Source organism: Anopheles funestus, chromosome 2RL (genome assembly GCF_943734845.2).
Source record: "Anopheles funestus chromosome 2RL, idAnoFuneDA-416_04, whole genome shotgun sequence".
Classification (NCBI taxonomy): Eukaryota; Metazoa; Arthropoda; class Insecta; order Diptera; family Culicidae; genus Anopheles; species Anopheles funestus.
The window spans coordinates 75,169,047-75,196,670 of record NC_064598.1 but is presented as its reverse complement, the minus strand read 5'-3'; the positions used below and the strand labels follow the sequence as shown (position 1 = coordinate 75,196,670).

At 39.9% G+C, this 27,624-nt stretch overlaps 1 protein-coding gene and 1 non-coding gene across 2 annotated transcripts in view; one reads left to right on the top strand and one right to left on the bottom strand.

The window, feature by feature from the left end:
- Window positions 1-27,624, bottom strand: part of LOC125761125 (tRNA-dihydrouridine(16/17) synthase [NAD(P)(+)]-like) — an 81,967-nt gene that overhangs the window by 12,825 nt on the left and 41,518 nt on the right. The window contains exon 2 of the mRNA XM_049421991.1: window positions 22,248-22,331. The gene's annotated coding sequence lies outside the window, so the exon portion shown is untranslated. The remainder of the gene's footprint in view (window positions 1-22,247; window positions 22,332-27,624) is intronic.
- Trnak-cuu (transfer RNA lysine (anticodon CUU)) lies at window positions 2,606-2,678 on the top strand. Its single transcript has one exon. It is a non-coding gene; the product is annotated as a tRNA-Lys (tRNA).

Here is a 27,624-nt window from a genome sequence, read left to right as displayed (position 1 = left end):
TCGAAACGATGAATAGCAAAACAAGATGAACCTGAATGGGAAAATCACAGAACGCTACAATAAATAACAAGCAAAAGCTCTGTTGAGCTGATTTTTCAGATATTCTATCTCTACAACGGAGGCTTCATTTCACGGTCCGCCGGCTTTTGTCCCCTTGTCAAACGTTCAATAGCTTTTTTTCTGGCCTTCCCGATAAAGCTTATCACACGGTTGCGTTAGTTTTCCGGACATCAAACTAACAATAGCTCCCGTCGCGCCCATTACTTCCCTTTTCTTCATGATCTTTTTGATGGCCAACGCCAATCCATCGAAAAGGCCACCTAGCTGTGGAACGTAGTAGAGAGGTTATGGAGAGGGATTTTCCTATAACACGCGAAATGGGAAACGGGAACATCGACGGATAAAAAAGGAAATACTATCTCCTGTGTGCCTTTGGGTCACTCTCGCGTAGACCGGAGGAAATGTTCAGTTGAACTAGCCCGGAAGTGGCTTTTCATGTCGGACAATACAAAGCGGCTGGAGAGGACACTCATACGAGAAAGAAATGAAAGAACAAAACAAAAAAAAACTATGTCCCCGCACGTGTTTCCGGTGGCTTTTGTTGATGAGCGAGAAAAAGTTAGTTCATCAACGAAACATGAATGAAAAATCTTTGCAGTAGGAGTGGTTCTTTTTTTTTTTTGTTATGTGTGAGTATGATCGGAGTTTATGACCATCGAAAGAATCGTTTTTCAGGGAAAGGTTAGGGCTTTTTTTCTAACACGCAAAAGCGTGCTCGAAAGTTTGGATTTTTAGTTGTGTAAAGTGGAGTTTGTTTGGAGTGTTTGAATTAGCGAAACAACACGCTACAACCGTTCTTTTGATTTATTTTACTAATCGTTGCCCACAACATCAGTTTTTCGTAAGTTGTTCAGACAGTCGAAATGGTCAACATTTGTATAATAATAGTAAAGCGGGTGTAAGAAAAATGTTAAAAACAGGACAATGAATACTGCAATCTTTTAGGCATTTCATCATACAATTACTGTATGCATATTATAAAATTATATGAACATGGTTCCATAAGTTTTATTTCGCTTGTTTTAAAACATATCCATTCAAAATCAACACACAACTTTTAAGTCAATTCTCTGTGCGGTACAAATGAAATATCTGAAATAAATTATATTTCGTTCCAATTTTGATTTTTGAAAAGTGCAGCATAAAAAAAAGTTTCGAAAATAAATCAACGTCTTAATATTTCATTTAAACAATTTTACTCGCCCCCAAATAATTGTTAAGCGATCGATGTGTTATTGATTTTAATCCTGACACACCCGACAACAAGTTTTAAATAATCATTTTCTTGCAGTCACGTCGTAAGCGGAACGGAAAGTAGTTCGGACGGCACGGCAAGTAACCACGATCCATGCCCAGACTACTAACTAATGGAACGTCAATAAATCATACTTTTATCGTGCGAAAACCCCGAGAAGCGTTGTTCGATGCCTTTGGGGCATCGTACCGTACTCTTTGCTATTGAATGCGCAACTTAAGGAATTTTGCGAATGTTATGCTGCTACGGTAAGTTTCAAATAACGAATAAATAAATTTCATCACAAACGAGCTGGCGGGCAAAACGACGGTATGGATGGCACGATAGCAGGATGGAAAAAAGATGAAGACGTTGGTCGAATGTTCGATTCATTGGACCGCACTTGAGTGACGGAGAGGGTCATCGCGAGCAAGCAGTAGGAAAATAAATCCATCATAAGCCTTTCTGGAGACAGAGTACGTTTTTTTGTTGGTTGTAGTTGTTCTTGCGTCCATTAAACGACTAAAGTAAGAAAAGGGAAAGATTTCTATTCTAGGCTTTCTAGTCCCGTTACCATAGCATGGGCATGAACTGACCGGCAAAGAAACGTGCCCTTTTTTCCTTGGAATGTTAACTAATAGCAAACAGACAAACATACTTTAATATTTCCAGCAGCTAGAGCAGCATCCAAACTGCTATACCCATTTGACAAAGGAAATAACACGGCTATGGAATCATACCGATTGTAGGAGTCGGCAGAAACGTCTTTGTTACATACCCAAACAAACGGTTCAAATGAGGGTTGATGTTAGGTGTACCACGAATCCATAAAAAATATGATGAATGAGCCATTGATGAATCTGCGTTGCTGCTATCATAGAGAAAGTGGGATAGAATAGAAAATAGCAAAGAAAAGGTTCACTCCCTCAAGAGACTATGCGTACGGAAGCGATCATAAATGAGCAGCAACCGCTCTACGGTTGCTCCGTCATGTTATGGTGTGTTCGCATTTACTACGTGCCTTGTACCATGGGGTAAAGCAAAAGATTGCAAGGGAAGCTGTTAAGACCCGTTGGTAAGTGAAATCGAGCAGAAATTGAAACTGATTGAATCGACCGAAGAAATATAAAGCGAAGCATAGCAAAAAGTGCAGAACAATGGTGCCGTGGGACGGGTCTTACATACATTATATGAAACAAGTACGAATTGATTAGTAAAACAGGAAAAAAAGAGTAATTCTTCTTTCCTAATACCTGCACTGTGCGCACAACACAGGAAACAAATCGTTTTAGAACACTCACACGTCCGACAGCCCGGCTAGCTCAGTCGGTAGAGCATGAGACTCTTAATCTCAGGGTCGTGGGTTCGAGCCCCACGTTGGGCGACGAAGATTTTTTAACAATCAACCAGCTTTTCAATGACTTTTCAATGACACACGAGAGAGAAAAGCGGTCTATTTCTAAATTGATTGTATCTTGAATGATGAACACAGCTGTCTGTAACCTACGTCGGACCTCGACAAGCTTCAGCTAACCGACATCGATTTGCCCGACTAGCCATGATCTGTCCTTTTTCAACTTTTTACACCAGATTGTGTCCAAGATTCCTAACACTCGGGGGTGTGCAATAACTATTTGAAAACTATTTTGATCGGTTCATGGGGTTTTGACACCTTTGAGAGACCTTCGGGAAAGACTTCAACGATTCTTTTGGGTAGTTGACAACAAGGCACAAAACATTACATACCCCTAGGCACACAAACCAAACATACAGAGATGAGCGTGGGCACGGACGGACAGGCTATTAGGTACTGTGACCTGTTCTGAAATAGTTGGGGATGGTTTTCAAGTTTTGTTTGTTATCTTTTTGAGCCCATGCAGACAGGCGACCAAACCAAACATTACAACATTGCTCGAGAAAGTTATAAACGGTTCTACAAGATTAAACATCAGAAACAAGAAAATTTTTCAATAACTGAATGTTGATGCTGTTCAAAACGCACATCGAACATTCGCCTGCTGAATGTTAAATTTAAATATCGCGGATCACCACATTTCACCGTTGGCCGAATTAATTAGTTTTTGCATATTCCATCCCAAAAATACATCGTTTCGATGAGCGAGACACATCCCAACTTCTCAGTTCTGATGGACGTGGACATGTACATCAACGGATGGATCATTAATAATGTGGCCCCCAATGATACGTGTCTTGGATTTGGAGTTCGCTTCCCATCCTCGTGCTGGGACGGTTTGAATGAACGATGCTCGATGACAGGCGACCATCGACATTTCTATTGTTTCGTCGCGCCACAACAATGTAACAAATTTGTGGCTTTCTGGCCGCTTTCACACTTCCCAAAGTTGACGAATGTTTCACTGTGTTCTAGCGATTGGATAAGGATGAAGGAACAATGTACGCTTTTTCTCAATTGTCAGCTGCCACACACTCGTTGCCAGACGGGGTGCCGTTTCTGCGGATGGCAAGATTGGAGTGTGGTTCGCCGTTATTTCCAGAAGCCACCGTCACCGCATCGGTAATTGGATTCACTCGATCCCGATCCATCAATCAATCTATCGTCATCAATTTTGGCGACGATGGTTTTCAAGTGATTGCACTTTTGCTCACACACCCTTCAACCCCTCATTCGTACAGATGAGTTCTTGGAAATTATGCTCGATGTTGAGTGGTTACCGACATTTCATCCGACGTGCTTTTTTTTCGCGTTTCAAATCTTCGTCTGCTGTTGATGGAAATTTGTTAAATATATATTCTTAGCTAAATGTTTCGTTTTAAAGTGAATCTTTATTCACTTATTTAGAATTATGTAAATTTCAAATATTCATTCAAAAATAATTATATTTCTTCAAACCTCCTTCGCTTCTTCCATCAACGTTAGATCATAGGTCAACTCGATAGAGATCAGGACATTGATAAATTAATTTTTAAAACCCGCAGTACACCGATGCATACATCTAGGCGCTCCAAGCTAAATCGGCAGCTTCACCCGAAAAAGACCGTATAAAATTGATTACTCTGGTCTTGAAAAAGAGTCAAAAGCGCCATTCAGTGCTAGCAGTGTCTAAAACGGATTGCGTCGATACGGCAGTACGGACCAAATTTCACAGCAAGGTCGTGTGTGCGCGTGCCGCAGCAATTAATTTCACACTTCATGCTGAGCAAAGGATGTCGCAGTCTCAAGCGCAGCCATAACCGAACCAAAAGCACACTCCGGAAACGAAATAGACGGCATAGATTTAGCATAGACACCGGACATTCTCGGAACCTAGTTCCTATAGAAGAACTTTCGGATTTTGTGTCGATTGTGCTTGCCGAGTGTGCGATAACGGTTGCGGTAGCGCCATAAAACGCACTTATGGGCAGTAAATTTTTCCACCGACCACTCGGCTCAACCAATTTGTCGACAGCTGTTGCGCTTGGTTACGGTACGGTCGCATATATGAGGTTAGGTCATACGAACTCTTTCAACCGTTCATCCGATGCATATTGGTAGTGGCAAACCTTTTCGGTATTACAACCCGCAACATAGCATGTGTCGGAGGGCAGATTATCGGGGCCGCTTGTTTTTCGTATTCTTGTCCAAACTTTTACGTCCAACTTTTACCCTCCGGTTATGTGAGGAGAATACCCATGCAAGAGCCTTGTTAATAGGGACAAATAAGATGCTAAAAACGCTTTAATCAATACAACCGGCCCCATTATCAATTTTATACCATTTAACAATGAGCGCCTTAAAGTATGCAACTTGCATTAAAAATACGCTTTCCAAGTACATGTTTATGAATTTTCTATCATTCTTAAACAAAATTGTATCCTGGGTAGTACGGGGTTGAATTGAGCCGAATTTTGGTTAGCCAGTTGTGCAGTACTAGTATGCAATTGTCGGTTAGGCGAAATTCTTACACATCCGGCAAGGAACAAATATGGTTGCACGGAACTTTTACTGCCACAAAAAGCATTCGACAGTAAGTGCAGACTTTTCTGAACCACGAGGCTAACGACAAACTTCTTGTTTCCGGTAGAAATTAACGAGGATAAACTGATGGTGGCTTCAGGGGTTTTCTTTTCAATTTCATTTCGTGTTGTTATTCTTCTCATTCAGATTAAATTCCTGCTCAGCTTGCGGACACACTGGCGGAAAACTTGCCGGATTGTGCTTTGCTACTATCTGCAGATTCATGACCATATAGACATACTTTCCGACGGTTGTCCGGTTTGGAATGAGTGCTCTTAAATGGAATCTATGTGGTTAGACTACTATCGTCTGTTTTGGGTTTTAAAATTCTAGTTTCAATTCCACTCTCGAGCGCTTCAATCTAGCGCAGGGAAATAAGTACACTTACTCCCCACACGCCACACAAAAGGATTTGAGTTTCGGGCAGTTTCGAGTAGGAAAAATATCACTACAAGATGGTGCAAGATGGAACGAAGGGTGCAAAACGAGGAATGAACGATGGCAACGTACATTACTTCCGTACCGAAGGCAGATGATTGAATTCTTCCAGCAGTAGAAGAACATACCATTTACATAACAATAACCAGACAATCCACTAAAGCTACGCCGTTAAGAAGTGGTGTACAGTAGAGCGTTTGCTTCCTATCGGCTGTACACTCCTTCTAGCCACCTAAATGTACAGCATGGAGCCCCGAAACGACGGGTGTACGGTAGTAAAATAGACAATCTTGTATTTCGAACCATCGTTCCCCCAGTTCATCGCTTTGCTTTCATGCCCGAAAAGATGAATTCAATGGGCCAAAATTACTGCTCTCTTCAGCTCAATTTGAAGTGAAGATCCTGCTGCGAACCCGTCACATTTATTGCGGGTACGGATGTGGGAAATCTGCCATCAAACTCTACCCGCCTACGGTGAACTTTTACCTTTCGTACCGACAGCAAACTAACGAACATTCTAACCGTAAAACGGAGCACCGGAAAGTTGAGGCAGTTGAGAAATTGAACTTTTGTTACGCTGGCAGAAGGAAAGTGTGAAACAGTGGCCAACCGTAATTGGTTTCTTTAAGGGAAGCGAATGGGAGTGACTCTTTCGCTAGAGGACTCTTCAGTTTATCAAAACCGGGAACACAGTTGGGGAAAGGAGAAGAAAATGTTCTAATTGATTGTGCCGGGTACGGTGAAGGAATGTTATGATTGTGTGTTGATTTGAATTCTTTGACCAAATCAAATGTTCGAGAATGTGAGATGGATAAGAAAAATAACTTGCGATTTTATTCTTGTTTTCTTAATAACGAGACATTTTTGGACGTTATTTTTACGAATTAAACCACTTATCGAAATTTGTCAATTTACCAGGAATGATTAATAAAAGCGAACAACAATGATACTAGTGAAGCGGATTAATTACGGTTTGGGCGCAAATATTTCAAGAACTCCTAAATGTATACAACACATGTGTAATAAATCTTTGTTTATTTTTGTCCTTTTTGACAAGTTGTCTAAAAATATAAGTTTTTAAGTAAAATAAATAAAAATATGAGATAGAAAATATAAGTTTTTTGTTAAAAGTACACTAAAATTATACATTTTTTGATGATTCAAAGGAAAAATATATTTCAAAAATACATTTGTGTGCTGAAAAAACAGTTAAATTGATATCGATTTTAAATCGATTACATATGTACCGATCTATTGCGTTACATTAGATTTTGATAATGCATTGGTTATAAATTTTCCATCAACAAAATCTCTTCCCATTCATAACACGTTCGCATTGGTTAACCATAACCAACTGACAGGGTGGTTTGGTAAAGGCAAAATCCTACACTTTATCCCATATTATGCCACGAGTAATTGTATCTGCAGCCGCTGCTAATTAGTGGCAAACAAATTCTAGTACAACACACTGACGAAACAGCCTAGGACAAGAGGGAATTATTATTGATCCGATAGCTCTGTTTGCAGGACTCCCGGTTCCCATTTTGTTTTGTCCGTCGGTCTCATGAAATTTAGCACTCGGACGTAATCTAATGCACACCACCTAAGGTGTACCTGTCTAAGGGAGCTGATTTCGTTCTGCAAAGCGGATGGATTTCATGTGCAAGCGTTGAAATTGCAATTAGCACCACAAACATTCCAGTGCAAATCTGCTAATTATTAGATATTCCCAATCGCAACAGAACTATAACTGTAGCAGAAGAAGACGAATAACAGTAGTAGAATAACAGTATTATCCGTGTTTAAAAATTTAATAGTTTTTTAATTAAAAATAGAAACTCAAGACAAGTAAGGTAATGTATTGTAATATAACTTTAATAACTAAAAAGAAATTCTACGATAGTTATTACAATCGAAAGAAAAAGAAACACAAAAAGGCAAAACAATAATAAAATATGAAATTTAATCGAATTCGATAAAAACTCTTCAGCAGTTTGAATACCCAGAGTAAACCAGAGGTAATCAAAATTCCAAACTCGAAATACGTCCGAGAACGGACAAAAGTTCTATTTCACTTGCGGTCAGGAATCAGTACAGTGGCCACAGTTGGTTTGGTGGCCGGGGTTTGATATTTCCAACCCCATCTGGAGTACTCGATTTCCAAATAGAAATTGTTAAATGATCTCAAAACCAGATGGCACACATCGGAGACCAAGCCGTTTCCACCGGGAAACGGAAGAAAAACTATCCCGAAAAGGGAGGAAAATGTAGAAAAATTCTCATCAAAAGTTATTCGACGCAAAATGGTGGTATTTTTGGTCCACATTGCTTGGTGTTTTTTTTTCGCTACTCCCTACAGTCTGCATCTGCGGTACGCTGCAACAGCTAACAATTTTTTGTATGTAAGCAATCGAATTTTATCACTCGTCCAAACGATGGCCACTGAGTTGGGCTTAATGTTCAACTACTTTCCTGAACTGAAGGATTCTATTGCTAGCGAATTATAGTACAGTGTGTGCTAAAATGTTTTTTTTTTGTGTTTTTTATTAATCACAAGCAGGAGACGGATGAGACAATGTTGCCAAAAAAATTGTTTTTTAAATTTATTAAAACAATCTACCAAATGAAAATAGCTTTATTGGGCAGATCGACTGTTCGACTGGTGATAAAAATTGATACTCACTATAACGCAAACCGTTTGCGTTGAATCGATAACACTACAAAACTAAATGGCCACTGCAGACTGATTGGGGATCCGTTCCATTTAGCTACATTCTAGTGTAGCGTTTCTTCCTTTTTTTCTATTTGCTGCATTACTTCTGTAGCCTTCAACAGCAACTCTATAAACTGCGCTTCCGGTTGATTGGTGAAATGTACGGCAATTGTAGCACATCGAAATTGTTCTCCAATTCACGTTTTTTGTGTTTCTATTTTTTGCCGCGAAACCTTTTGCAGAATGGAGCCTCGTTTCCTTCCCATCCCCGTACAATAATTGATGGCAAGCTGAGTAATAGAGCAACGACGGATTCGAATTGCCGTTGCGATGGTCTAAATGGCTTTTGCAACATTTTGCCTTTTTGCCTTTACGGCGAATCCTCGGCTAATGGGATTCTACGGGCCAGCTGAGAGCGATCCGCGCGGCTGGCGGCAAAGATTAACGATTTAAAGCTGCTGCATGTGAAGTCGGTAGTATTTTATTGTCGAGCAGAAGCTTACCGGTGCCACGACATTGTTGATTAAATTTAATATCACTTACGGTAGACATTCGAAAGGAGATGCGGAACAAATCATGCCATTTTGCGTCACGGAAATCACAGCGTTTTAGACGTCAAAGGAAGTTCGTCAAAGGATATTCGTCAAATGACGTTTGACGTCAAAGGTAAGATATTGCTTTATCGCGATAGAATTAGTTTTCGATTTACGCAGAATTTGGTTTGAACTAGTGATGTTTTTTTTTCAATAGATTGTTTTGATGATGACAATTTTCAATGATAAGACTAATGAACATACCACGCACGCAGTTAGTTCTCGGTTATGTTGGATATACAATATGAAAATGATTAATGTCTTGCAATTGGTATACTTTTAGGGGTTTAGTAATGTTAAATGTCAAATATTTTAAGACCAAACATGGCGCACGATGGAATGTACTGATCTTGTGGTTTAACTAATTTGGTGTTAGAAATTCCTAAGTAGTTCCTCACCTATACGAAGATGAAACAATTTAATTTGAATTTTTTTATGGGTATCCATAATTTGTCAATGAGACTAATAGATTTTTTATTGAAAGCGGAAAACTTCTTTTAAAGTATACTTGATATTACATGCAATTCTCTTCCCATTAGACAGTGTTTTTTAATACTGCATAAAGGAAAACATTACATTGAAGAAGACATCAGCAAACTTCCGTTGGACAGTCAGCGGTATAACACACGCTATAAAAAGACAGTCAAAATAGAGCATCAATTTCCCGCCATAACAGTGATTTTTTTCGAGGGGAAAAAAAATCACCAGAAGCAATCTTTTCGCTGTTTGCTTCGCGTGAAAACGATATTTAAATGCAAACAGCAACACCTCTTCCATTGCCGTTCCTTAACGAGATGCCCAAATCGTTTACGCTCGACGAAAATGATGATGATGACGATGGTTTAGTCGACGGACAACAACAGAAACAAACGAAACCGGTGTCTGGTTCTTTTGGGCCATCATTCAACTGTAAGGATGGGTTGAGACGACCTCAAAAAAACCACTCAAAGTTAGATTTCGTAGAACAGAAAATGATTGGAAGGCGTTGGAATGTGTATCGTCGCTATCTACAGAAGATCGGATTCGGATAGCATCTCACAAAGAACACCTTGCAATATTGTTGATTCTAAAAGGGTGAAAAAACAGAATTGACACAAAAATGTGGACATTTTCAGATAGTTTCATTTCATTGCAGTTGCAAACAGCGTGACGCCGGGGTGAGCATCTTTCGGGCTAGGTAAAAATGGTACGATGCAAGTGAAACACACAGGTTGCCGAGTACGAAATCATCAAAGCACTGCAGATGTCGAATGCGCTTTTTTTGGGCCGCGGGATATCGCATAAGAAGGCAGAAGATCTCCGTGACGGCCGAAGTTGGGATAAAAAAGAAAAAAAGTCCGGAGGTTAAAAAAAAATAATACACTACACTAGTGGCTTGCAGCGAGTCTGCAACCCGACAACAGTCTATAGAATCAAGTCTAGGTGCACACTACCCGTACCGTGCCAAAGATCGGGTACGATTGCACCGTATTTGGCAGCAGCTTGGAAGATGGCAATGGCTGCGGTACGAAAGCCGGCAGTTTTTCTTCCATCGTCAATAACAAACGCCATCGTTACGTGTATAGCGACACTTGTTCATTCAGCCGATTTGATTGCAGCAGTGCAAGAAGCAGCCAAACTGGATTTTTTTTTATTTTTTACCACACAGCGAAAGCTCTTTTATTTGCATTAGAAATGGTTCTTTTATGAGGTGTTGCTTATATCTTCATGATGAAAAGAGTTGTGTTCAATTTCACAGCTATTTTAGTTTAAATTTTTATTTTTCTCACGATAAAGCAAGAGAGGTTGTACAAGGTCTAGGAATAATCTTAAGCCAAAACTGTTATCGTCACTGGTGAACATTCAATGTTTTAAAAAATCAAAGAAAAAGATTAAAAGAAGAGACTGTTCGAGTACTTCTTCTTCTTCTTCTTGGCTTTAACGACCTTACAGGTCACGCCGGCCATTTCTGGCTTACTAGACTTATTTTTACCACGTAGCCGGATAGTCAGTCCTTGCTACGGGGGGACGGTCCGGATGGGATTTGAACCCGGTCCGGCTGTGTGGACTGGCGCCGTTTGTCACATGCACCACCGGGCCGCCCCCGGTTTAGTTCGAGTACTAAAAACATTAAAAGAAAACATATTTACCCGTTGATGCCTCAGCAGGATGTGCAAATTAATTCGCCTTAAAGTATGCAACCCGTAAAGCAAAATGTATGCTTTTAAGAAAATCGCTAGAAACGTGTGCTTAAAAACATAAAACTTTCTGAGTGTTTTTTACAAGACTAATGTGTTTCTACGTTATTTATACTATTTTTGCAACACAGCAAAACACCGATTACATAAATTAATGAGATTTGCCAAATTGATTTACTTCTCCATGGAGAAAACATAGCTCCCCTTCGTGTTCTATCCATCATAATAAAGCAGAGAAAAAGCATCTATCTAGTGCAACATAGACGAACAACGAACAAAAAGCTTCATCCCAGCGCGCTGTCACTGGTGCTGTACATGGGCACAAACCTCTCGACATAGCAGTGGCCCATCAAAACAACGATGACAGGATTCTAGCCCCATTTACGCTCGAGCATCCCTGGCTGTTTTTTTTTTGCTATTGGACGCTGTGTGAACTACCACATGCACCGAGCTCACCAAGGAATTATGGTTTTGCTGTGCTGTCGCTCCGTTGGTTGTGTATGCGTGTGGTTGCGAGCAACAGTTTGCACTAATCGTCCTCTACCCCACACCTGTACCACATCCCGATGGACAACAGCACCGGCAAGGGACTTCATTTGCCGCTCCGTTTGCCATTTCACGTTAGTTTGTCGGGTCATCATCATCTGCCATCGACAGAGAGTGGCAGGGTAAAAACACAGTGGGTAACATCAACACGCGGCGAGTGAGCGACTCAAATAAATCATTCTCCGGTTGGGGATGTGTCAGGGCATGTCGAGTATTTTGGTCCCTGCCCTTTTGCAACCTCTTCGGTTTAACACGGTTTTGTGGTATGGGCAAAGAAAGGCTGAGGTTAAAATTCTACATTTCCTTTCCCGACCTCTTTCCACTTTGTATGGGGCAGAAAAAGCACTATTTTCAGGAATATCCTTGAACTTCGAGGCAACCCTAAATACCATACACCCAACACATACACACACGTATAGAGCAGGACCGGAAAGCTTCCGACCGTTATAATTAGTGTTTTGCGTTTTGTGTCGCTTGCTTCAACACGTCGGTTTACTCATTTTATGCATGCACAATCAAAATTGGCACCAAAACCAATCCCTTTTCCCGTGTACCGGTGTACAACCACGAAGGAAAAACTCCCGCGTATTAGTGTATAGGTTGTGTGGAAAAACGCTTTCCCTCGGAGCGTGAATTACACTCACGCTAGAAAGCAATACGTGTATAATAAATAAATTGAGCACAGTTTTCCCATTATTGACCTTTACGGGCCAAAAAAAAATCACAACAAGCAGCAAAAGAAAGGTTAAAGTGCTCTTATGAATATTCAAACAACAAGCATGAAAAGCAGCGGCAGGGAAAAGAGTACCAAACGGAGTGGAGTGATGGTGAGGAAAACTAACACATAGCTCTGGGAGTGGAGCTGGCACAGAATTTATTGTGACCCTTCCGGGCAATACGCGAAGCTCAAGGGAAGGACGCACAGCGATTTTCTCGAAAACAGTGAAAAACAATGCTAGGTCAACCGGAAGGAGTAATGAGAAAAAGTTTTACTTACTTTTTTTTCCGGAAAGTGTAAATTTATGTACGCAATACATGATAATTTTACGAATGGAAATATATTCATAAGGGGGTGTTGGTGTGTTAAGACGGGTGGATAAATGAAGATCACAAATATTGCATGACATGGGTTGTGGAAACGGAAGAGGCCTATGTTTTTCTCATACGCTAAAAAATGGGTTTTTATTTTCAAATCTAATAAAATGTTTTGCTCTGATGTGAGGTCTGGTCGTAATGTTTTCCATACACATTTAAAAACTGTGTTAATTTATGCAAAGTTAATTACCTATGAATTTACAATATAATATTAGCAGATGGTTGTCTAACACATGTACATAAATCAGCAGGAAATTCCATTCGCCTAAGTATAGCGTTTTAAATATAGTTTTTCATAAACATGCGACAGTCAAAATTAGGTATAAAGTATGAATTATTTTAAGTTTACATTAAAGCTGCCCACTACAAATCATGTGAAAAGTCAAAATAGACATCACTTAATAAAGAAAGGCAAACAGAAATCAAATCACGTGTGTACTGTTGTTAAACGATATCACTTCACGATTTATTTACTTGAAGTTCGGTAAGCAAACGGTGAACTACAGTTTTCTCAACAAAAAAATTGTCCTTTCGTCCAACACACACACACACACACGCGTAAACAATGTACCGAAGGCACATGTATTGTGCCTCTTTACAAATATTTGCAATGATAACGACATAAACGAGCCCATTATAAATTTATAAGTATCCTGCTTTTTTTCGCGTTTTATTTGAGAACCGTTTGTCTCACGAAGCGCTGAAGACTTCCTTCCACCCCGAAGACAAAAAGGACCGAACAGCTACGAACTAAAGCACGGGAAAACTGGTTTCTTCACAGCAAAGAACAATAGCGTGGCGCACGAGGTAAAGTTCAATTACCTTTTCACGGCATGGTTCAGTGCGACCGAACCAAGCCACTTTGCCTGCCATACCGTCTGCTATCGCTTAACGTATTGGGCCGCGCTTTGTTTGCTCGTTTATGCAAAATGATAGCAAGCAAGCAGCAAACTCTCTCGCTCTCTTTGTATTTTTTCCCCTTTCTCAAGTTGCACCGTACCAAGCAACGGGAAACTGCAGAACGGTACAGTTTGTCCTGCCGTGTATGAAGCATATCTTTCATGGCCAATTTGTGCATTATTTTACACCCCACACACGGCCAGTACACGGTGGTACCGTTCTTGTGGTTCACCTTTCTGGTTGGCTTTTGGCGGGTCACTGTTTTTGTTTTTGTGCGCTCTTTATGCGATGTGCTGGTTTTCTGCCGAGCGAGCATAAGAAAATGGCTGACAAGCGGAATAAGGTGATTTATGCAACCTAGCTAACTCTTATGGCGTTTGCGATATGGATAAAGTAATTGAGGCTTGTTTCTAGCGAAAGTTTACTTTTATGCTACAACGCTGTAGTGGAACTGATAATGGTAAATATTTTGCTGGATTTTCATTATCTTACTACTTTGAAGTGTTTAAACGATTATCGCTAAGTATTTATGAAGCTTTTGGTTCCTTAAAAGTTTCTTAAAATGTTAAAAAGGGGATGTAAGTAAGCATGATAATAGTATATTCTTACATAAAAAGAGTTTAGCTATGTTAATTTTTTGTGAATTTACTTCCAATTAAAGTACGTTGTAATGATTTACAAAAAACGAATTGTTATAAGAAAAAAGCTCAAAAATTAATCAAATTTTTATTTTTGTAATACTAAAAGGTGTACTTTGTCATGCACATTGCATATTTTTAGGGGATTTTTAGAAACTATGGAGAACATACGCAACAACTTGCTATCATCTATCTAACTTGCTAGCATGTGCCTATAAAATAAAAAGTTCAGAAAAGGCTTGGAAAGCTTTGTAATAAAAATTTCCGCCATACAATGGAGACGCCTGGTATTTTATGAGGCGAAACAAAATGTTACTCTCATCACTCATTGTCACACTTGCACGCCATTGTTTGCTTTCTGCTACGATTGAACACAACATTTGGAGCACTAACTCACACACTAAAGCAAACACTGCTTCAAATCAAGCAACATCAAGGATGTTGGTGTGGAAATGAACAAAAAAAATGCGCAAAAAACCGAACTAGGATTTTTCACCACTAAACTTTGTAAACCTGCCTGGCCGGGAGTGTAAATCATTCTCACTTCTGGTTTGGTTTTGTTTTGGTTCGCAATTAACCAATCCCTTCTGAATCCAAAGCGCACGGTTCGCACGAAACATAAAGCTCAGTTCAGGCGTAAGCAACTAGAACGAGCGGAATGAAGCGTAAGAGGTTAGTACATCGGCACAATGGCACGCGAATTGTGTACTACATTGTACGGATAGTATTCCCTGGTTGCAGTTCAACAATGCGAGGTTTTTTTTTGCTAAAAGGAAAATAGTGTGAATAATGCGTAAATAAAATTTTGCTTTTTTGTGACCAAGTGGTTTATGCTTTTGTTCTTGAAGGGAGCTCGGAGTCCCATTTGTTGTGAAGTTTGTCTGTATGGTGGTTGGTAGATTTTTTTTAGAGTTGGAGTTAAATGCTTCAAAAGTAAGCATTTAGATCTGTGGGTCTGTGAATAAAGTGAATGCAACCACGTTTCACCCGTGACAAAACGGCATTGAATCCAACTGAAATGTGAAACGTAAAGGTAAAGAAAGAACTTTTGACGTTTGGCCACATATGTTTCAGCCCTTCTTTGCCACACGAAGGGTTGAATGGAAGCAGCAACAAAAAATGTTTTCCACGAGCTACCCGACTGACCTTTAAATTCCGTACTCGCACTTTGTTTTTGTTTCTCTCGTTTGTCCCAAGGCTTTATCTGCAGTGCAAAGAATTGTGATGAAAAGGGTCGACATTGTGACATTCTTTATTATTATCTCCTGCCAGTGGGAATACTGGATGGTGGTACCATACAATGAAATCAAAAAGCATCTAGCACAATGGTATAAACTGCAGAAGTACTACACTTTAGTGAGAAAAGGTTACGTTTTGCTAAAAAAATGAATCTATGTTGGTAGAAGAACAATAAGGTAAATTGTATTTAAACAAAGGAAATTAATTTTTGTAAAAAGAAAAAGATTCCATTCCTTATCATGTCATATATTTTACATGGAATGTATGGTTTACTAGTATGTAGGGATTTTTTTTATATACAGGAAATACAATCGTTGATTTACTTCAAATACAGCTGCTGCGCGTTTGCAATCACGGATCCGATGGAAGCATCGTTTGCCCTTTTTTACTGTAGCAGTAATGTCCGTTCATTTACGACACTAGGCTAACAAATGGTGCCTGAAATAACACGGTTACTTCTACCAGGGCCAAGACGAAGTAGGATGCGATAAAATAGGTACAAATAGCTATAACCGGACGATGTCCATTGTCAGGAAGATCGTTCGCTGCAACAGCCGTAACACTAACGTATTTAACAGTGCACTTCTCAGGCAGCATCATTGCTACTACTAAAGGGGTGCAAAATGTTGCCCATCCTAGGGTTTACAGTGCTTCAAGAGACGAAGAGCAGTAAAACAGGGTACGGACAACGAACAGCGCACATTAACGGACACTTCAGGTTAGCTGAGCTTGTTCCATTCATGCTTTACCCGTTGCATTGCCATACAGAAAACAGTGGCAAGTGCTAAACAAGAAAAGCAAAATAATCACCAATTCTATGTGCTGGTGGAATTACAGTGACCGTGCTCTATGGATGGGTGGAAAAACTGTATGCCCGACAAAGCTAGCGGAATGAAAATCGTTCAGGTTGAAAGTTATGTTAATCCGATGTAAAAGTTACGGTTATTGTTCGACCATTCAGCATGCTATCGGACGAATCGATCTGCCAAAAAGGTCACTGCGAAGCATTATGGCCGACGCAAACCGTGTTCGATCGAACAGGGGGAGGAAAATCTATCCGTCGTACGAAGGACCGACGGGTTGAGATGAAATAACGTCGTGTTGTTTGAACTGTTTGCGGAACAAGTTAGTCATTTGAGCCATGGTCACGAAGTGCAAATAATCTACGGTAAACCTGAGACTGTAGCTGTAATGCGACGTGCGATAGAATCGATGATGGATAATCGAAAAGCGGAAGGAAAAATATCGGGTTATATGATAAAGCTGGAAAACAGTGGAGCAAAGGGAAAGGACATTTCAGATAATGAGTGCCATTTTTTTTAAGAAAACTCTCCAATAAAAGTTACAGAGTACAAATTAGCGTAAAAATGTTTCAAAATAACACTAAAGTATGTGTTTTTTTGGATGTTGTTTGATTATTTTCCTTGCAATACAAAAAACCTACAATAATAAAAGCTAGCAGTTTGATAACTCTTTCTGAGGACACGAAGGTAAACAAATTGTGTTTTAAGAGTCCTTTAACAATCTTACAACGGACGAACCAAACATTGTAAGCAAATGTTCCTCTGTTTTCCATTCAACAGTTGCCTAACAGTTGTAACGGAAAACTGAACGGTATTACAAATATCAGGTGTCGCCAGAGTTTTGAAGGTTGTTTTAAAACATATCAACCATGTAGCTTTTAATTAAATATTCACGATTCACCTGCATTCAATCGATTCCACTACTATGCACGCGAAAGACTATCGATTTTTAGCTCGCTTTTATGCGCACTAGAGTTGCGTAAGCAATGCGTGGAAATGGTCTACTTTTATAGAGTCCTCCGTACGCAAAGGGGCTATTTTCGTTCATGTCGTTGGATGAACACGTGAGACCAATCCATGATTAGGGCTAAGTTGAGCTACCGTTTTCTGTGCAGCACAGGTTACACAGGGATGCGTCGATTGCTTTCATGTAGACCACGGTGCCGGAAATTGGCTGTTGTTTGAATTATGAACTGCACTGTCTGCATTATGCACGCGTTGCGCTATAGTGCGGCCAGGATACGGCATGCAATGTACATGGACAGACACACGGGGAACACACTGGAGCACCACGCTATCGTTCATTTATCGATCCGTGTTGGCCACTTTGCTATGCTCGTCGATAACAAGTTTGTGTGTGTGTGTCTGTTTAAAGGCCGTATACCGGGTCGGACGCACATCCGCATCTAGCGTCCGGTTGTTCTTTTTCCGTACAACATCAGTCAGCTTCAGTGCGGAGGTGTGGATAATAGTCCTCTGGTGAGTACCCGTTTGAATAGCGTCGAGTTACACGAGAGAGAAAGGCCGTGTGGTTAGGTTGCGAGTTCAAAATCAAAGTCGTCCCGCTTTTTCGGCCTGGAACAATGAGATGTCACAAATCCTGTTTTAGGACATTTTATTTCTGTCAGCTTAGTTCATGACATTAATTTTGCTTATTAGATTTATGTAATATTTTATGTCCTGAAAATTAATTTATTAGCTTTATAAGTCTTTAATTACAAATTATTATTGCGTAGTTATTGTCTACCAGATTACCTACTTTTTGGAGTACAGTATATAATGGAAATAAAACATTACGCCTTAATTTATGCAAACGGTTTGATGCTTCGAATATTTGAACTATTTATGAATACTTAAACAAATAATTTCTATACATTATTTTCCAAAATAAATATCTCGTAATTTTGACCAAAAAAGATATGTGCATGACCAGCATGCACTATCTGTGATCAATTGCGAGACAAGGTACGGAGAAAAATGACCACCAAAAAGAGGTTTTTCGGATGAGTGCACGACAATGTTGCCCTGTTGCATCAGGGTAACAGTATGATTCAATCACGGCCTTCCTGTAAAATGAACGAGCATGTTCCAATGAAGGGGATTGAGACAAAAAACACAACCCATCATCAACGCCCGCCACCACCACCACCACTAGATCATATTCAATCACGGTGACGGTGACGAACGTGATGGTCGTCATCCTGCGCTGAAGGATGTTCGCTTGCATCGATGTTTTCCAAATTTTACAACCCAAAAACCACATCCTTTCCGGTTAATGCTCTTAGCCAAGGGCCGAGTCGAGCAGCGCTAAGCTTTCCTCTGGGTCATCCGAAGCAATGGAACATAATTGATCATTTCCCTTGATAAAGATGGTGGAATGTGAGCGAATTATGCCACACGGAACACGATCGATGGTGCCCCATTGTACGATGAATTTCCTGAAACAACGCCACGCTCGGCAGCGGTTGGAAACGATTTAATTAAACAAGGACAGTTTCGCCGGTCCCCGCCGCCGGTTGCCCGCGTCTTGCCGTTTGTACGATTTTCCACCAAGGACAAACCTGGTTTGACCCTTCACAGCGAACACTTCATCACGATTTGCGATTAGAGCATGCAATTTGCGAAACTCCGATCCGGCCCCCGGTTCGGCGGACAACAGTATATGTGTGTGGTAAGGATTTATGATGAAAAATAAGCCACCACGTGTTGCGAACGGTTTTTGGGAGGTGGGTGAGATTTATTGTATGGCGCTAACGCCAGCGAATAAATTGTGTGACCAATTACTGGAAAAGCTTCGTCCAGTGGGCTCCATTCTAAATGCCCTTGCAGTGGCTACCATCCCGGCCACCATCGGCAGATTTTCACACGAAGGTTTTCCACAACAATAGCCGATGGGTGTGCGCGTGTGTGTGTGTGTTCGAGTATGTAACGTGCGTTTAAATCGCTTTTAATCATACACTCACCCCGTGCGAAAGGTTTTCCTTATCGCGAAACGTCACCATATGAAAAGCGTCATGCCTCTGCTATCCATCCACCAACCACCGCTTGATCCCAATTTCTCCTGATCGCTCGCTTTGGTCATGAATTTCTTTTGTGTGCTGGTATGTACCGAATAAAGAGCCGTATAGGGAGAAAATTTATGATACTTTCAGAGAATTAAACACCATCCGGTTCGTAGTGGAATGAAGTAAACAGGGTTCGGAGCGGTGTGCCTCATCCCAAGCGATAGAAACGCTGGAACAGCATCTGGAAAATAGCAGCATAGGGATAATACTACTGCTTCTACTACTACTACTACTACTACTACTACTACTACTACCGCTGCTGTTTCCTTTTTCAGTGCTATCATCATTGCGCGACATTCCGAACAATCGTTTTAACCAGAGTGCGTTGCTTTCAGCTTCATAAATCAACGAGGCTAATTTCGTGCAGCGCACTCACGGCTGTTAATTTATAATTAAATCATTATTCATGGTGCCCCACTTACGCGCCCGGGTTCGGGGAGATAAAATGCTCGAAGGTTCAAAGTTGCTTTGTTTGTTTTTTTTCCTGTTTGTTTTGTTTTCTCTTCGAAATACATAAAAAATGACTTAAACAACAAGTGGTAACCATTTTGCTTTAGCTTCTTGATGAAAAATGAAAACGATCATGTATACCCAATCACAGTTTTTTAATCGTCGCTGGGAGTATGCTTATGTTTTCGACCATAATCATGCCCTGGCGGGCCTTTTCATTCGTATCGTTGGAACATTTTAATCTTCCACCCTTGCATGGAGGTGTGTTCGTATGTGTGTCAGATAGAGACAAATTCTTCAAGCTGCTCGATGAAACGATGACCATGCGATGGTGCAATTTAATCTCCCAATAGAGGTCAATCGGGTTCCGAATAAGCTCTGGAGGGAATTTAAATATTTCCCAACGGCGAAACGGAAGAGCCGCGATGTGTGCTGAGGTGAATGATAAATGGAAACCACTCTTATGACTTGATGCCTTTGTGTCGGTGGGCGGCAAAACTCATCTGTCAAGCTTTATCGCCATTGCTAGCCGGGAATGGGTGAGTGAGAGTGAACGTGAATTGAAAATAAATATAAACCATTAAATAGGATAAGACTGTTTTAGCAGAAGTTATTTAACTAAATTTTCTAAGAAGAAATAGAAATTATCAGGATATCAGCAATTAAAAAAAAAAAACAAATTCATGAGCGACTTATAATTTATTTTTCCATTTTCCCTATTTTTTTTTTTATGATATTATATCCTGATCGATGAAATTGACTCGTTTTAATGCAAAAAAAATTCACACTACGATGGTTTCTGGTGTTTTCTCTTAAGGGATTTTTACAACATTTTTAATTAAAAACAGCAATTACAAGGGGCAATTAATTTCATTTGCGGGACATTTTAAATGCTTTTATTCAATTTGTTCCTCGCGAGTGGTGGGTAGTGTGGTTAAATATAAAACGTGATGACCATGAACCATTTTACGTACCAGCTTTATTGCCATTTTGACGACATATCGAACATGGTGATATGTAATAAATATTTTAATCGATTGATTGCAAAGCTCCACTGGAAAATTGGATCTTTTCAATATTAAACCAATATAAATTCTTTTTTTTCTGCAAACATCAATGCGCACTACAAAATGCAATCATAAATGTGGTTGTTTTTGTTTACCTTACCGCCGGCTTTATCGTGGGCGATAAATGTATAACGATCGGATGATATTGCAATTGCTGAGTTTTCCAATATCCAGGAAAATGCGATTTTCAACCTCAACAATTACAACCGGCTTCAAAATTGAATCAACAGATACCGTATATTAAACGAGATTGGAAATAGTGTGGTAAAGATTCTGCGTAAAACGAACACGGAATACCGTGAGGAATGGTTACAAGGGGAAAGCAATCGAATGTGGTTGTTAACAGTGCCGTAGACGCTTCTTTTTTATGACATTATTCGGTTGTTCAATAATCATAAATAAATCCATAATAAATCTGATACGCAAGTCCACCTCCAGGCTCAGGTTTCGTTATGACAGGTTACTTGCGTTTTTTTATTTTTACCAAACTAGTGAAAAATTAGAAAAGAATTTATATTTTAAGTTCGATAAGAATGGGATTTTACTTTTTATCAATTTTAAAAAGAATCATCATTTAATTACCTCACTGAGTTATTAACAGTCAACAAAAGGGATCATCACCGAAACTCCAACGGTTGAAGCAATACAAAAAATAGAACAAAGTTCTGCCACCCATTTTTATTTCTTTTCGAATGACTATCGGAAACAAAAAAGCAAACGCAAAGCCCAACACAACAGGCCACCACTGGTTACGGGGAAAGGTCGAAGTGAAAATTATTTGATTTTCTTCGTCTCGCTTTCATCAATTGTATTACCGTGATGGCGATGGTACAATACGGTTCAGTGAATCTTTATTGGTGACATAGCACAGTTTGCTTTTCAGCACCGTGACACCACGAACAACGTGAAGTTGGGTGACGTGGAAACAAAAAGTTCGTTGTTAATTTTGTTATTATCATCCGGCAGCTGTTTTTCGACGCTGTTGCGTTGCTGTTTTTTCTCTGCTACCTTTACGAAGAGGGAATGCAGAGCACCCAACCCATGGTGATGTAATTGCAAACGAATGGGTAAACTATTTTCAGCACAAGAAGATGAAAAAAAACAACGCATATGCTAGCAATAAAACGTGTTTTGTGTTCCTCTTTTTTTACAAACCATTCGTGAAGTACTGGGCGTCTCCATCAGTTTGGGAGTAAATTTTTCCCTCGAAAACGATGAATAAATAGAGCCACATAACGGGGGAAAACACTTACCGGTGGGAAAAATGTATATCAATCACACGTTGCGGACAGTGTTGGTTCATGCACGTTGGATGAAAAAACGAAACACAGATAGACCTGGAAAGAAAATCGTCATAAAAAAAAAATCAATAAACATGATCAATACAGCCGCGACAGGACAGGACATGACAGGACGACTATATGATGACACACTGATGACGCGATTAAACGTACACCCATACGGTATGAGTAGTAGTAAGTGGTACACCTATCCTCTCCATGCTTTATCCTGAATCCACTCACTCTGCTCCCAGATGTAAATATTTAATCAAACGATAAAGGCGACCACCATCCATGGTCATCATACAACAGTGTGTGTGTGTGTGGTTGGAAAAATCTGTGACAATCCATACCCGTCAGACAGAAGGATAGAATGCCAAGAGGACATTCTTCAACACTTACCCTTAAACCTACAATCTTATGCTATCAACGAAAAAAAGGAAGAAAACATATAAAAACAGGTGTGCCCTTTTCTCACCATTTGTTCGACACTTGACCGGGAAGTCGCATCGAAATGAAATAGAAAAAACTAACACACACACATCCACACCCACACGTACTAACAAAAGCCTCCCGGGGGTGAAGATGTCCCTACTCTACCTCTTTGCGAAGCACTAAATGCTGATCATGATGATGTTCTTTCCAATCCACCACTGTAAGTGTGTGTGGCTAAATATAGCCATCAAATGGATGGTTATTGGATACCGGTTGAGTCGTGTAACCATCGTTTCCTCACCCAGACCACTGGATGATCGTCCCGATATCTGCCACTACAAAAGGAAGTGCTTGGCCCCAAAAAAGGAAGAAAAAGGATACGGTTCTCTTCATGCAATACCCACCGGGATACATCGCGGTGAGAAGAGATGTGCATTTTATTTCGGTTTGTTTGTGTGTTGAGGTTTTTTTCTTCTGCTTGTTTTGCTTTGTAGCTTCCGTTTGCTTCTTTTGTATAAGGGCGGTTAGGTGTTTCGTTTATGACGCTTTCTGGGATTTTCCACCTCTCCCAAAGTGTTGCAAACATTGGAATGATTCTAGCAGCGATGTTCATTTGCGTATACCCACAAAAAAGTCCTATCGTTGTTTGGATTGTTTGACCTGCTTGGGTTTTAACATGTTTTTTTTGTTTGCTCCTTACCATTTAAGCGATCGTTTAAGCTATTTTGTTTGATTCCCCCCCGTACCGTTCAGTGTCATCTTGTCGTATCAAGCTTCGAGTTGGTATCATCATTAAAACGAGCGGTTTGGAAGAAGGGCGTACAGTAATAATAATCCCTTCACGTCATTAAATCGGCTTTAGCCTTTTCGGGTGCCTGCATTCGGTTGACGTTTGGAATTCGGCCAAAAACACCCACACAAACAGTAGAAGCAACCCCAAGTGGACCAAGTGGACAAACGCAAACTCGCGAAAATGAACTTCATAGACATTAAATCACATCCTTCTCTATCTCCCTTTATTCCCATCATTGCGGGAAATGGAACATGTTTGAGGTTGGGATTATACTTCAATCCAATTTACGTGCATTATCGGACCAACAGCTTCTATGTGCCAAAATGTACCACACATATATACACATACACACAGTACCATTTGACCGCGTGTGGTGGTGAGCACTCACCAAACACCCGTGTTAAATTGAGTTCCGAGTAGTGGTTTCCCTTAATGAGGTTTTTCTATCGAACGACCGTACGGACAGGCTTTGGCAGGTGTGTGTGCGGTTATGATTGTGTTTGCTTATAATAGTTGTTTTCCTGATACAAGCTTTAATTAATGCTGATTGAAGAGGTAGTAGTTGACCGCTTCAAACCACTAATGGGGAAAGATTTTTATTTTATTTATTTGTTTTTTTTCGCTACATGTTGATGCAATTGTGGAATAGTTTAATGATGAAATAGATCGCACTTTATACTGTCAATAATGAATATTAATGAATGGTAACACCTGCCGTTGATAATACGATAAATGATTTGTAAACAGTGCAACAAACGATTGGTATAAATGCTTTAAATAAAGCATTTACAGGATGATAAAAGTGTTGCAAACTTTACGATAATGTATTTAAGTGTTATTAGGTATCATCATCATAAAATCAATTTAAAAACGGACCTTATTAAGACAACCTTGCAAAGGGATTTTGTAATGCAGAATGCATAATTTAAGTGCAGCACGACTAAGCTATTTTAAAGGAGTAACCATTTTACACCTTTAGCCTTTCAGTATCAAAGAACATGGAAAGATTATAATTAACAACCACGTTGGTTGCTGGATTGACCATTTTCAATTGTTTGGGTAGCTGGATGACAGGTTTTCTTACCCCTGAAGTTATGCAATGATATATTTTCAATTACTCAGTTACTTAATGTGAGGTTGTTATAAGTAGACTCCTTAAAAAAACAATAAAATACTTTCGGTGAAAATTATCGAATCGAAAATTATCGAAATTTCCTTAAATCTGAATTCCGAAGGATAGATTGTGCATTTTATGTATGAAAATAACTTCACTAAAGTGAATTAGTTAATAATAAGTTTTATATGGATTATATGGATCACTACACTTCGGTGTAAAGATCTTCCAATGAGTAATTTAGTTTAAGAGAACAAGAACAGAGAGAGAGAAAAAGAGAGAGAGAGAGAAATATTTTAAATGTAAGAAAAATGTACAGCATACACCCAGAAAAGGATATGATTCTCTTTAAGGTACTTAGCATAAGAGCATCCTTAATCTGGCATTCCTAAGCTATTTGACGATTCCACTCGAACGGCACCTTATATTCGACTTAACGTGTTTATATTTTATTTCTATTTTTTCTGCACACTTCAGTTTACAGTCCCCGCGGTAATACGCAAACGATGGGAAATGCACGCCAGTATCACCATACTCGGCTGGCTTTACGATGCAACTTATACGATCTAGCCCATCATCTTCATGCTGAGAGCCTTCAGACGGGGAAACAGGTTCTTCTGCAACAGATTGCAATCAACACAACCGTATTGCTGCTGCTGCTGCTACCACTACTGCCGCTTATGGAAAATTGATTTTCCACGTTGCCAACAGGCAACATTCGGCACGACATGCAAGATCACGGAGATGCTCCAAACCGACGGCAAAAGCAACAGAGGAAAGACAGCTTACCACAATAATCAAATCCCAGGCAAACCCACTTCCGTTGCAGTTGCTGCTGCTGCTTGATTTGGGGCACAAGGGCACCACAGGGTCTTGGTTTTTGTTTTGTTCTTCGCCATTGTGGATAAGGGTTGAGCTGAGGTTGGTTCTCTCGAGCAGCGGTACAGAAAAATCGATTCTTCAACCCCAAATCCAATCCTTTGCGTTTTTTTCCCTACTTCTTATTCTCTTCCCAGCAGCCGCTGACGTTTCCGATTTCCGTCCTCAAGGAAGCGGCCTCCTACATAACCCATCAACGCGCACCCATTTTCCATCCACGAGCTGGCATCATGTCGGGAATGATTATATTATGATGTTTTCCTTTGCCGCTGCCAAAAAACTCAGTCAGCATCCACGGCTTCCGGATCAGCGACCCGGGAGGAAGCGCGAATGGGTATAGAGACCGGCGGAGACAAGCCTTGGTAAAATTATGTTTGGTATAAAATGAAATTTATGACTTTATTTATGACCTTCTCTTCCCCCGGTTGGCTTTTTGGGTGAGTTTGACTCGGCGGGGGTGAGTAAAATAAGTGTCCAGGGAGGACACGGCAATACATGCGATTTGTGGGTGTGTGTGTTTTTTTTCTTTTTTTCTCTAGGATAATCTTCCACAACTAGTGCGTTTCTTTTACGGGTTTGGGGAGGTGAGCAATTTATAGAAGAAAATACTACACCACACCCCCGGTTGTGTCTGTAAATGGCTGTAGGAATAAATATTGCCTCATATTGGAACTGTGTGTGGAACAATTTCATCAAAACCTCTTCCCAACAGACTTTCCTCCCCCATGCAGCATTAAAATAATTTTAATTGTTTCCATTTTCTCCCGTGTGCGATGAGGGGACAAAATCCCATATACCCCTATTTGTGTGTTATCCCATCTCGGTTTACGTGAAGCAAATTTGTTTTTGTACATACATAAAGTGTTGGATATTTGCAAGGATTACGAGAATGCGGAAGCATAAAGACATTAAATTGCAACATCAACGTACCGGGGACGAGGTGTGTGGTTTGAATTGATGGAAGAAGTGCAGAAGTTCCTGCCTTTTTGCTAATCTTGCCTCTTGGAAGCTTATCCGAATTTTGACTTTATTGGTTTGCGGAGGAAATGGACCAAAATGAGAAAAGCCACTTTCCATCCGGTTGCGCAAAGAACCTCTTGCCGGAAACGGGCTCAGCTACAGCAGAGGCACGGATGAAAACGGTGCAAATTGCCATCAAAAGCATCCGTTGAAAGGAAGTAAGTGTTGGGGAGCGAAATCCCAACACGCACACAAACACACAAGCAGGTTGTCTTGTAATGTGTTTTGTTCGGTCGAAAGGAAGCTTTTTCTTTTCGCCATACTTAAAACAATAGTCAGTGTTGTACAACAGATTTACCATAAATTAGTTTACAGCGTTGGAAATATCTTCTTTACAAAAGAGAAGGTGCTCCACCACATGAAGGTGCTTTTAACGCTTTTGAAAAGAAGTGAATTTCTTCTCCTTGTTGGAAAATCACACTACGCCTGGCTTAAGCTCGCCGCAGGTGTTGAGAGGGGTTTGATGTGGTTGAAACCTTTCCATCTTTCTTATCTTGTTTTGTTGAGACACAGTTTGAAGGAAGAAAGTTTCATACTAATACCACATCGTTGCTTCAGGGTTCTCGTCTAGCTTTTCCAACACTAACTACACACTAGAGATAGTTAGTTTACCAAAACCATACAACCGTACTGCGACAGTGGCTAATGCTGTAGCTAATGATAATGGTGTTAGCGAAAAGTTTTTCACAAAGCTTCGGTAAATGCAAATTTGGGGGGAATTTTTTGTCAACTCATAGTTTTAGTGTAAAATGGTAGTTTGACGTGTGAGCATTTTCTTTGGTTTAGGTGCAGAAGATTAAATTGTAATACTTATAAATAAAATATAATACTTATTGCATAGTTTAAAGTGTTTCTGGAAGACGAATTATACTATAAATCAATGAAAGTAAAAATATATCGATAACCTCATCAAAAACGAAAATGTTTTCCCAAAAAGGATTAAATATTGTTTAATATGTGTAAAATACATTTTTAATCATTTTATTAACATGTTTTTGATACGTAAAAATTGCATTTGTCAATATTGATGATTCTTCTTGACTTTATTTGATGATTCTTCTTGTTGATTCGCAAGTTGAAAATGATCTTTGAGTATGTTTTTATTTGTG